This window comes from Drosophila elegans, unplaced genomic scaffold (assembly GCF_018152505.1).
Source record: "Drosophila elegans isolate 14027-0461.03 unplaced genomic scaffold, ASM1815250v1 contig_149, whole genome shotgun sequence".
NCBI classification, from domain to species: Eukaryota; Metazoa; Arthropoda; class Insecta; order Diptera; family Drosophilidae; genus Drosophila; species Drosophila elegans.
Window position 1 is genome coordinate 3,160,178 of NW_024545513.1, and position 12,786 is coordinate 3,172,963.

Below are 12,786 nucleotides of genomic sequence, written 5' to 3' on the forward strand. Positions count from 1 at the left end.
ATTTTTCACCCATCGATAGGGTATGCAAAGTAATGCGAAAAATTCCCAGAGTCCGTGTCTGGCTCTTCATATTTCCTTGTCCTCTGGGGGGCGTCTTAAAAGCTTCTGTTCGCCTTCTGTTCCACCTCCACTCCGGGGCACTTTCTTTCAACTCTTCGGTGCACGGAAAACGAAAAACTCTTTGGTCATGGAAAGGATGAGGAGTCTTGCTCAATTGAAATCAATTAAAAATCAATCAACTCAAATGTAGTGAAAAACCATTTTTAATTGAAAAGCAGGAGTTGAATGTGCGGAGAGGTGAAGGTGAGAGTTCCGGAATCCTGGATCCTGGATACTGAATTCCGGACTGGACCTGGCGGCACCTGAGTGCCGAGTGCTGAGTGCTCAGCTCAATCCCTTGGTTCAAGTGGCTTTTACTTCCACTTGCCAAGAGAAAAAGGACACACAACACACCACAGCACACCACAGCACACCACACACACACACACATACATATATGGGCAACTGAGTTGGAGAGCAAAGTGCATGAATATTTTATGAAGATAAATAAGGATAAAAACTTCAAACGACCACGAAAAGTGGACTGAAAGAGTGGGCTGAAATGCGGACAACTGGGCGTATGGGCAATGGGATTTGGCATTTGCATTGCCAACCAATTGAAACAGAAATCAAAGAGTAGTCGTCGTCGTCGGCCGCCGCCGCACTACTTTGATTGCCAATGCGCAAAACTTGTCCACCATATGTTCAAAAATGGTGGTTAAAAAAGGATGGCAAGGCGGTTGGTTGGTTGGCTCACTTATTTGGAGCATGGACAACCGCTAATGTTGTCTGCGGCCAAGTTAGAGCAAGAATAAGTTTTAGATACCCCGTTGCAAAGGGTTTGCAGGGGTATACACATTTTCAAAATGAATAAAAGTCAATGTAAAGCTTCATAAAATAAATCGAGTGTTCAAAGTGTTCCATATTTAATGGTTTTTGTTTTGGTTAAAAAAAAAAACAAACTTTGTACCACTATTATAATACTTAAAAAAATATCTCTTTCATCATTATAATTATCTTACAAATTGTATCAAAGTTACATTGTGTTTTACTAAATAAGAGGTATTCAAATAGCCGTTACGTTCCCAATCGGTCTCCATTTAATGAACTTTGACCATCGCCTGCATTATGAGTCGAATGCTCCAACAAACAACAAACAAACAAACTGCAAACGGAAAAAAGCCAAACTCATTTCAAAGCTATTAGGCGAAGTAGGAAAAACGTCCGACCAATACCACACACAAAGGCAGTGAAACAGCTATCAGAAGAAGGAGAGAACGAGGATAATACGAGGGTGGCTAGAACTAGAAGCACAAACCGACAAAGATGGCAGTCAAACCTAATAAGGCACTTACAGTTTTGACCTAGTATTGTAAGCTCGAATTCAGCTTTAATATGACATTATGACACACTGCAACGAGAAAAATGATAATAGGTAAAATAGAATTTAGAAACGAAGGATACAAAGAAATATTTCTTGAAGATTATTATTTCTATTTTCAGTGGTATGCGAGATTCCATTTAAAACAAATATTTGGATTAACTTACTTAATTACATATGACCAAATACATGAAATGGTGAGATGCAATCAACTTAACTCGCTATACATGAGGTGGCACACCGGACGTAAGAGTAAACAATTGAATTTACATTCTTTTCGCCCATTAAAGCTTTACTTATTATTTTTGTCTTCACTCAGCTTTGTGTTGTTAATTGGTTTTCGAGTTTGCTTTTAAAAGTTCAAATAATAAATCTTAATATTACACGTCTGGTATCTCTGCTAATACTATTTCATGTTTTCGTCTGCAACGCATAATCAGAAGCTATTTTGATTTCTTGTATTTTAGAATTCATGAAATTCGTGGCATAGACATAGTATATCTCGCGAAAACATACTTCTTGTTTTCACTTTCCCCTTCTTTTGCTATTGAAGCAAAAGGCGTTCATGCGTTAGAAATCCCGCGCCCTTTTTCGGTTTGACCCAAAGACCGACAGGGGGAGCCCACTCAATGTAATGAAGGTCATTAGAAATGTACTTTAAGCCGCACAAAAAGTGCGTTACTGATGGGCAGGAATAAAACGGGAACGGGTCGAAACTCTCTCTTTTGCACGCATTTTCCGAATCACCCCGCCACTTTTCCGCCCCCTCCCACTCAGTTTATTTTGTAGGCAGCTTTGGGTCATTAGGTGACGCCTGTCGATGGGCACAAAACGTAATTAGTCGACGACTACGAAGACGACGACGGCGATGACATCGAAACATGTAAAGTGGAGCGCTCCACTGACCCAACGAACGATCCATGGCCCACATTCCGCCCCCATTCTGCTGCCACTTTTCTTGGCCATTGATGGAGAGGCAAAGTCTTGGCAAAAAGTTGGTAATTAGGATGTTTGTGCTGCTGACAGACAGCCAGGGCAAGTTTAAAAGGGATGAGAGCTGGGTCATAGCTACACAGGATCTCCCAACGGGTTAAGGGTCACGGTGGCATTTGTAAATTAAGTTGACATCTCAAGTTGAACTTGTTTAATTAGATTTTATCATTATAATCAAGTCAACAGTGGCAACTCGACACGACTGGCGCGTTGTTTGTCCTTTTACCCGGTGTCCTTGAACTCGAGATTGAGATTGCGATTGAGATTGAGATTCTTCTTACCCAAAAGACGGTGAAAGGCGAAAGGTGCAAAAGAGAGCGTCGTTTACTTAATTAGAATTTGCATTCGCGTTGCAAATGCAAAGCGGAATCCCTTTAGAAGTAGACAAAAGCTAAAGTTAAAGACTTTCCAAGTACTTTGGCCGGTTCTTGCCTGGGTAATTTGATTTGATATCACAACGATGATTCCCATCTCCAACTTGGCCATTTCTCTATTGGATCTGCTTTATCTCCATTGCTTCGCCTTCAGAGCCAATCAATTTCTGAATGCAACAATGTGACTTAAGCGCCTTTCGTAGCTGAAAGTTGCACATTTGCAACAGTAAATCGCATTGATTGTGCGGCTGGCTTCCTCCTACTTTTCCCTTTTGGGCATCAAAGTGTTAACAATGATATCGAGAAGAGCTGGTTTCTTTGGCAGAAATGCGTTCCTTTGCACCGACATACGTTTGGCCAAAGAAACGAGGGATAAGAGTATTTTTCCTTTTTGCAAAAATGTGGCAAATGGGAAAAATAAAACGAAGGAACACGAAATCCTTTTTCAATTTCGCTGGCGAAATGACACACAAAGACGCATCTGCTGCACATTGTTTCCTTAGTGCTGCTAAATACATAATATAAACTGAATAAATCAGCAAAGACTTGACCCAACCACTTAGCAATACAAATGTATTAATAATAATAGCCAAAAGGTGGAATTAAAAACTGTTTTAAGTCGATCACAAAGCTGTTAGCTTTTCAACATTACTACACCCAAAAAAAAAACTGAAAGTTTGACAGTATTAAAGTATAAGTAAATAACCTGTTTTTTTCGCTGTGTAGACACACTCCTCAAAATCCTGATTTGCTTCAATTACTTAAGCAGTCAATGCCACAAAGCAGCAACACTCGAATGCAACATAGCAACAGCAACAGCAACATCCCGGCAGCAACTTCAACTGGGAACATTGAACGCTGAAGTGGCGACGTTGAAAGAAAGCGACTTGTGTGCTTATTTTTAAACGTATTAAGGAAGCGGCGTACTAAGGAGTCGCCAGCAACAACAAAACCAACGACAAGAACAGCAGCAATATAGTATAACAACAACGGAGAATGAAGAGTTGGCAATTGCGTTGAATAAATGATGCACGTGCAACGCTAAAAAGGGGGAAAAAAGGCATGGGAATGTCTGAAATCGACATTCAGTTGACTGCACCCGTTTGCCTGGAGTTTTTTTTTTTTCCTTTGATTTTCTGCGGTTGCTTATGTTCCAGGCGATTTAAAAATCTAAATTGAAAGTGGAAACTAAGTAACATTTTATTATTAAAATATTATTTATAAGAAATAAATTAGAAACAAGAACTTTTGCAGCTAACAAAAATGTTATGTTCTATTTAACGACTTTGACAGTTTCATTGAAAACTGTAAAGTTATTATGATTTTCCCGTTAAACTACATTAAACTACACGATATAGTAAATTTTTTTAAATGTATATCTAGATCTCGAGAAATTGGATTGATTTTTTTCAGTAATTTTTGTAGTTTTCCCTTAGAAGCTAGATAATATAGTCGACCGATGTTTAAGTTAAAAAATAATTATTAAAAATATGAAAATACAAAAGAGGTGCTGTTTCATAGACCTTAGCTCTTTTTGAATTTTTTGGCCCCTCTCAAATGAGCAAATGGTCCGGGCTTATTAGCTGAAGGACATTACCACCACCAACCCTCTTTATAACTCTTTGTGGGCCATAAATTATGCAAAAATGTGTTTTTTTTTTTTTTTTTTTTTTTGCGCAGCTTCGCGCAGAGAGTGTCAAAAGCTTAACATTCTTGTCGGCAAAGTGCAGTTAAGGAAGAGATACAACACTAACACCCACTGCCCCCCTTTTGTCGTCACCCAGTGGTGACTTAACACTTGTGCAGCTCAAGTTTGGTTTGGCCGCACTTTACTTTACTTTTTGACAGTCATAAATTTGCGTCCAGCATAAATTCGACAGCGAACCCAAAAAGAAGAACAAAAACGTCCCCGTTTTTGGCGCTACAACTTTGGACAAAGAATGCTATGCTATGGCACAGTATTAGTTCCGAAAAGTGCATGGTGCCAACTGAAAATGTTGGGAATCTTTTTTAGCGGAATGAAAACTTCTCCCGAGCTCTTGCAGTTGCAACTTTTTTATTTGGTAAAGCCCGATCTTTTAGAACCAGACCCCCCCCTGCCGCCTGTTTGTTTATATATATCCGTTTTGTGCAGTCAAAACAAACGAAAAGTTTCCACTCGAAATTGCCCTATTTCAAGTTCTTTAACAGATATCGTCGGTATTTCTCTTTCATTCGCGGCAAGTCAGGAGTAACAAAATTTTTATTTTTATTCAAGTATTTTGGTGACAGTTGAAAAAGGGCAAAAAGTTGCCTTCATATACAGGCAAATTTCAAAAATGTTTCCTTAGACTAATTTTAACTTAAATTGGATTCACAACATATATTCTCCCTTCATGCCGTTTTGAGAATGTGAATTTGGCTTGGCAAAAGCTGTATTCTCCATTGCAAATCCATCAATTAACCGGCTTTTCCTGAGGCCACACCCCCTCCCTTCTGTTTTTTCAACCCAAACAGTTGTCGTTTCCTGAAGGACAAACAGATACTACAATGATGTGAAGTAAGGGGGGAAAAACAGGCTACGCATTGATATCAAAGCCACAAAACCCATCAAGACAATTTTTAATGACGCCACGAACAGGCGGAACAAGATCCCCTTTTTGCATTTGCTCCCAAACACAACACACTCTTCTCTGGAAAACTCAGCCCCCCCGCTGCCTGCCTTTTTCTAAACCCCACCATCCCCTCTCGTCCGTTTCCATTTATTTCCTCTATAAGAAGGTTCCCCTGATGAATAACAGTTTGTACACAAATAGAAAAGCAGCAGCGTGGTATCAATGTGATATCCTAAGGGTTCATTGGTTTAATGTAAATAATGTAAATATATCCAAATATATTGATTTTACAACTATTTACTTTCATATTAATAATAATGCAAACAATATTCGTAAGTTTATTTTTTGTAGTATACAATACATATTTTACAATGTACTTGTTTATTTTTAATAATGTAAATATATCAATACAGTGACCACTCAATTTATTTACAAACAACGTTGATTAATTTGTATTAAAAAAAATTATTCTTTTAAATAAATATTTTATATTTTACAATTAATATTTTTACAAAATATATTATTTATTTTATTTATATATCAAAATTATTATATCAAATTCATATTCTCAAAAATTATAAATTATTAAATTTTCTCAATTTTCAAGGCATCAATTATTTATCAAATTTAACGTAATTTCAGTGTACTTTGCAGCATTTTCGCAACGCAACAAATGCAAATTGTTGTCATTCAGGGATATATCCCACCGAATTGGGCGATGGTAGTTCCCTCTTTTAAACCAACAAGGACGCATGATTTTTGCGGTGCTTTTGTGTATATTAATGCGGCTGGCAAAGTAGCTTTTAATTAGCATGTTGTCTGCGGCCGCAATTATCCCCCTTTTTACCACTTCACCCCTGGATTCGGATTCGCACAGCCCACCCTTGTTTTTGGGGGCTTTTGAATGGCTTTTCCAGGTGGCAGGAAAATGGAAAATGGGAAATAGTTTAAGGATCGTGAGTCAAGGGTTTTGGTTTTCCTGGCTTCCCTGATTAGCTCACTTTTTCCGGGGACGCATCATAGAGAAGGGGGCTTAAAGTGGCATAGGCTCCCGCAAATAAGCTGTGATGCACAGAGGTATATGATGGTGATGGTGATACCCCCCCACAACAGATACTTTGCCATCCTTAAACTTTAGAGGGGATTAAGCGATTCGGTTACGGGAAGAGCTAAAGACGAGGGGATTCTGAATGGGGATTTGCACAGAAATGCGCTGTGGTTTTACCCACAAATTCCATAATGGTTCAATGAGGCCTGCTGAATTCGAAGGCATTAAATGGCAGGGAGCGGTAACACATCTTACCTTTAACTATACTACTTTTCATATACTCAAAAGATGACAATCATTTAAAATTAATCAAAGAGTAACTTAAAAACAAAGGGAATAGATTAAAATACCATATTAATATTCACATACTTTGCACGTTTTTAAAACGAACATAAATTTTTGAAAGCAATTTTCTGTGATATTTATTTTTAAATTTAAATTATTTTGAATGGATGTTAGGAAATGAATTCTTTAAACATTAAAGTTCTCGTAGGTTTCTTCTCTTCGAATCCGTTTTACCACTTCCATCCACTTTAATGCTCCACCATTCAATTATCACCAAGGATTTTTATGGTCATTGGTCTCGTAAAGCAGACCAAACATCATCCATAAGTCTGGTTATTATCCCCTCTACCATTCTTCCAGTTCTCCCCCTTTTCTTGATTGAAGTTTGAGGTTTCACGCTAATTAGATGGCACGCAGGCGCATGACACAAAATGCTAATGACGGCGGGAAAAAGCTGGCTGGAAAAAAAATGGGCGGGGAAAACTGGAAAAGAGGGGAAAAGCGGGAAAAGGGGGAAAAGCAGCATCGAGTGTAAGGGAGCTGCAATTGCGGCTATGATTATTAGGCATAAAGTGTTGAGGTTGCTGCTGCTGTTTTTGTTGTTTTTGTTAACTTGGCCCAGGCCTAAGTAACACGATTTTTCTTCATTATTATTTCTTGGCACGCGATCTGACAACTAAGACTAGTTATTGTTGGTGTGCCAATGCACTGCAAGATATATCAAGCAATTTGCCATTGACCAGTAAATAAAAATAAGAGATGGAAAAATGGGTTCGACAGCGGTTTCTTAAGAATTTATAAGGCTTTGGGTGTGTTTGGAAAATTTGTATAATTTTTTTTCATTTTATTTTTGGCATTACAATTTTGTTATAAATATGTTGGTATATTTTTAGCTAAAGTATTATCGCGAAAACTCAAAAAGAGTAATGTGAGTTTAATTGTTTGGTTCTTGTGAGCTACTCTAGCTTTCGTTAAAAGATTTCAGTCACCTATTCTTTTTTTTTTTCGGTGCAGATATATATATACGTATATATATGTACATAGCAATGGGTGTTTTTGTTTTTGCCGGACTTTGAGCTAGTCAAGCAAGCTGTCGCCATCGCCTACGGATGTCGTGTTATGCGATTTACATCGAGTGTTGTTTTCTGGGGAGAGCTTTCCACTCGACCCTCCACCACCCTCCCCCTCCCCCACCCCCTTCTCCATAATGTGTAACAACAATGTGTATATATAGATTTAGAAATTATAGTTGATGGCTTACTTGCAATTAGCGAGGTCCGTTGCCGTTAATGCTGATTTTGCTGCTTGATATGACGTCGATTATATTGTCGATTCTTCCACTGACGACGATCTGAAATGCAAACAAACAAACAGCGAGAGAAACAAACAATTAATGCCGGTTGAGCTCAATTATCATACATTAATCCATTCATCGTAAAAAGGTCGCTACTATTCAAGCCGATGAATCAATGTTGCCCCATTAATCGATCATATTACACTAACCAGTTTCTGATTTAAAGCTGATAATTGCTGCGACGAAAATCTTTTCACTATAAACGCAATATCAGTAAGTCAAAGGGCATTTAGGTTAATTACTCTGTTGGTAAATTAATAATAATTAAGTTTATATAGAAACTGGTAAAAGAAGCTAGATATCACAATTTGAAATGCTTGTACTTCATCCATATTTCAGCATTAAACAGAGAACAACAAAGGTTTAAAACAATTTACCAATGCTTATCAATAAGTATAATAAACCGCACTTGGTTTTCTTAGAATTCAATATATATCTAATAAATATAATATATAAATACATCTAATTAGACAAAATATTTTTAATCTCAATATTTTAAATCTCAATTGTAAACAAAACTAGAACGTATAACATTTACGATAATCAATCCATCCATTTTTACACATTTCTTTTTTTAAACTGGTAATAACCCCAAAAAATTAAGCGGAAAACACTTGCGCTTGCCGATAAGACTTTTAGTACCTTTATAAGCACCGTTTACGATGTAGCAACTTGCACTACTTATCAGGAAGCCGAACAGGAAGATATAGATAAGATAAGGTGTCTAAAGCTAATTTACTTATCTGTTTTTGTGTGCGGCACTTTGGATTTTTCCACAAGGCTATAGGAACTAGGAACTTATGCAGATATACTATACTATATTATAGCAAGTATATCTGGCATGCAAATAACCGAAAGTAATATGCGCAAATACAGCTCGTTAATTTTAATCGCTGGGTAGGAGAGGTTCCCACGAATTTACTTCTGAATTTTGGGCTAAGACAGACCAGTCTGCAATCTTATCTCCTGCCCATTTACGATTACGAATCTTATCAGAAGGTTCTACTGTCTGACGGTTCGAATCTTGGTGCAAAAGGAAAATATATTAATATGAGAATGGAGAAAAATCAACAATCTCAAGCGCATAACGAATTCGCGGCCCAAAAAATAAATAAAAAATATAAGTAAAATATATAGTGAAGAAGTGGGGAGTGGGCAGACATTACATTTTCTGCTCCAAATACGCTTTTCACAATTTTCACACACACAAACACACTGGGGAGAGCCTTTCATTTTACTTTTGCCGCACGCGTCGTATGCGCAATGTTTGCATATGTATAAGTTGGCCAAGTCAGTCATTCAGTCATTCAGTCAGTCAGCCATTCAGTCAAGTAAGTCACGGTTTTTTTGTTTATTATTTTTAAAAAAGTGAAAATTGCATTTTGCTTTTTTTGTTTTGTGCAGTTTTTGTTTTTCTTCTTTTATCCCCTGCGATTGCTTATATTTCTTTTTGTGTTTCTAATGCAGCTGAAAATTAATTCAAAATTTCCATAGCGAGGTGGGCGTTAGTGGGTTAAATTGTGTACTTTCACAGCTGGCAGCACTAGTCCAGCGCCCAGGGAGACCACAAATTTGGAACGCTTCGAGCAGGGAAATTTAATTCTGGGGCATGTGAAATTGAATCTTGTTTCTCGGTTAAAGGAACAGGCGCCCTTCTCTTCAATACTTAAAAGAATTTTTTTTTTTTTTCAAAATATATGAACAATAATTTTTAAATTTGGTGAAAAAACATTTTCTTTTTTAAATTGACACAATTTATTATTTCTTTTTTTAATCCTGTTGACGGATATCATTGAGAGATTTTTAAAATTAAACTTAATTAAGATATCAAAAATAATAATAAAAAAAAAAACCACTGTTTAAAATACCATTTCTTAAATAATTCAAATCACGTCTAAAAAGTTTCAAGTCTTAAAATTCATTGGTCTTTATTTACCAGCCATTACAAATCGTGAACATTTTAAATCGCTTTAATTCATTTTTGTATATACTGCCCACTTCCAATCAGTTCCATTCCATTTCATTCGTCGATATTCTTTATTTAATACCATTTCGTGCAATTGAACTCATTATCTCATGGAACTCACTCATTGTTATTAAACATTTCATATCCATAGCACCGAAATACCCCGAAAATTCAGTCCGCTCCCGAGGGCATATCGAAAATATGGCGATAAAAAATGAAAGTTTTGCGTTAATTTCGAATGCTTATTAACGCGATTATCGAGCATTAAATGTTCGTTTGAATTGCCCGCTTTGTTGCTGTTGTTGGTTTTGCGGTTGGCATTTGAAAATGTATTTTCAGTTTTGTCGATTATTTGGAAAACGGTTGAAAGCGATGACATCTAATCAATTTGCGCTACCCCCGTTTTTTCCATGGTTCGCTGCATTTGCTCGACGGCTGCAGTTTTAATTAAGTGTTTAATTAATGATGAGTCTCTCAAAATTGAAAAGGGGTGGTCGCAAGGGGTGGAGGCTATGGCAATTGAAACTGCAATTGCCGTCAAAGGAGGCAAATGACATTGGATTGCGGAGCAAACGAATTGAAACCATGTGAGTTCGACGGCTTAATTACAAGAAAACAAGGGGGTGTTGTACTAAAATAACAATATAAAAGGAATAAAAGGAAATATTTCAATATATCCTAAAATGATTTATTTTAAATTGGTTTATAATTAAATATGTACGCACATAGATAAGATTACATTTTTTTTTTTTTTTAATTAAAAAATGTTTTCTAAAATTTAAAATGATTACTGCAAACAGGAATAAATATAAAGTAAGTATAAGTATAAAGTAATTTTTAGTTTTTAGGCAGGCTTCGATTTTTTTTATTAATTATAAATCCTAAGTTCTAATAAATTTCTCTCCACTATAAAATATTTCTGAAAGCAAATCTTTTGGCATCTAAATCAATCAATATTAGCTTCTATATAATGGCCAATTTTGCTTTCGTGGAACTCAATAAACGATGGCAGTGAATCAGTAGATCCCAGGGTTTACTTATGCAATTACATACACGCACCCCTACGAATTTTTCGTGAGCGAGGGTCAAAAAACACAGTTTTCCGGTCGGAAAATCAACGAAAAAAAAAATTAAACGCAATGGCAGGCTGTTTATCTTTAGTCCTTTTGTTATGAGGGTCGCTTGGGGGAAAGGCGGGGAAAAATGGGAAAACGACCTTGCCCAAGGGTCCCCACCCGCTTGTATATGTGGACTCAACGCAACCCAAACATTTTCAAGCATTTTTCATTTGCATTTTCAATAATAATTCGTTGGCCTTGACTTTGCAGGCACTTTTTTTGGGTGTGTTGATTTTCCCTTGTTGTTTGCTCCTCATTGCCAAGCATTTATTTATTATGGCCTTCGTAATCGTTTACGGCAGACGCAACAAAAGCAAAGAAATTATTCAATAGTGCAAATTTTGGGGGAGAAAAGCGGTTGGGCGTTGGGCGGTTGTCGGTGGGCGTGTCCATGCAAATCAAAAAGGAAATTGTTATAAATTTTCTTGAAAAAGGTTCGGCAAAGTCTCCATACCAGGCTAATATTCCCTTATTTGCTGTCGCTTTTCGCTTTGGCTTGGCTTGGAACAAAAAAAAAATATATATATATAAATAAATAAAAGTATATCTATGATATTGTATCTTGTCGTGCTGGACGTGTAAGCGATTTGCTTGAAGGAATCTGGGAAAAACCAAGGCGTTTCCCCACTCATGATGTAAATGTTATGGCACAGACTCAAATTTGTTGGCTTATTGCCTTTCGGTTGCTTATAATAAATACAGTCTAGAGTTTGTCCCCCGCCCAATTGACCTGAAATTAGAACGGTTCCAGTGGGCTTTTCACGAGTGGGCAGCCAGGCAGCCAGTCAATCGGCTTCAGGTTTTCTCTGCCAGTTTTTAGGGAGCCCACAAAGAGAACCAGTTCGAGAAACGGAAACCCAACCTGATGGATGCCTATATATATGTACCTCACTCCTCTACCCCTGTGTGGAAACCAGTTTTTCCGGGGGCGTGGCAAACAAATGACCACTGCAAACCCACATCGCCAAGGCGATTTATCACGGCCAGAATTAACAAATCCCCAAAAATCTCGTATCACAAATCGCAGAAATCTGCCAGAAGTACAAGTCTCAATCCATTAAATCCCGAGTCCCAGCTGATTTAACTCCGACGAAAATCGTTGACAAAAGTGTCCAAATGCTAATTTTTCATAAGCAGAGCAAATAAGCATAGCCTTCTTTTGCATGTCACAAAAAAAAAAAAAAAATGACAAAATTAATGTTAAAAGCCTGTCTACACAGGGAAAACAAAACATGATTGTATGATTAATTTTGGGACTTTTATTAATATTTTAAATATCAGGCAAATGTCAAAACTATATTTTTGGGTATATTGTATTGTAAAACTAATAAAAATGTATTAGTTCTATTACACATAAAAAAAATTGATTAGTGACGGCATTTCGAATCGACTTCCACTTTTTTTTTCTTTCGATTTAGAAGGTTATTAACCCTGAGAAACAGAAATGACAAGAGATTAAAGTGTAACTGGCATATCTTTATGATATTATTACTGACTTATCGCATTGATATTAACAATGTGAGCATTTTTTTTTTATCTATATAGGGATTGAGTCCCAATTTCCCCCGTGTTGATGTTGACCATAGCTAGCCGAAAGCCAAAAACCGAAAACCGAAAATCCGGCGACCCAACCG

The 12,786-nt window shown here is 37.0% G+C and overlaps 1 protein-coding gene across 2 annotated transcripts in view; it reads right to left on the reverse strand.

The window, feature by feature from the left end:
- Positions 1-12,786, reverse strand: part of LOC108138401 — an 89,536-nt gene that overhangs the window by 63,699 nt on the left and 13,051 nt on the right. Inside the window, exons 2-3 of one of the 2 annotated variants that reach the window (XM_017260583.2) lie at positions 7,976-8,065; positions 1,395-1,450 (exon numbers count right to left, since the gene is read on the reverse strand). The gene's annotated coding sequence lies outside the window, so the exon portion shown is untranslated. The remainder of the gene's footprint in view (positions 1-1,394; positions 1,451-7,975; positions 8,066-12,786) is intronic. The other variant, XM_017260582.2, reaches the window with a different exon arrangement.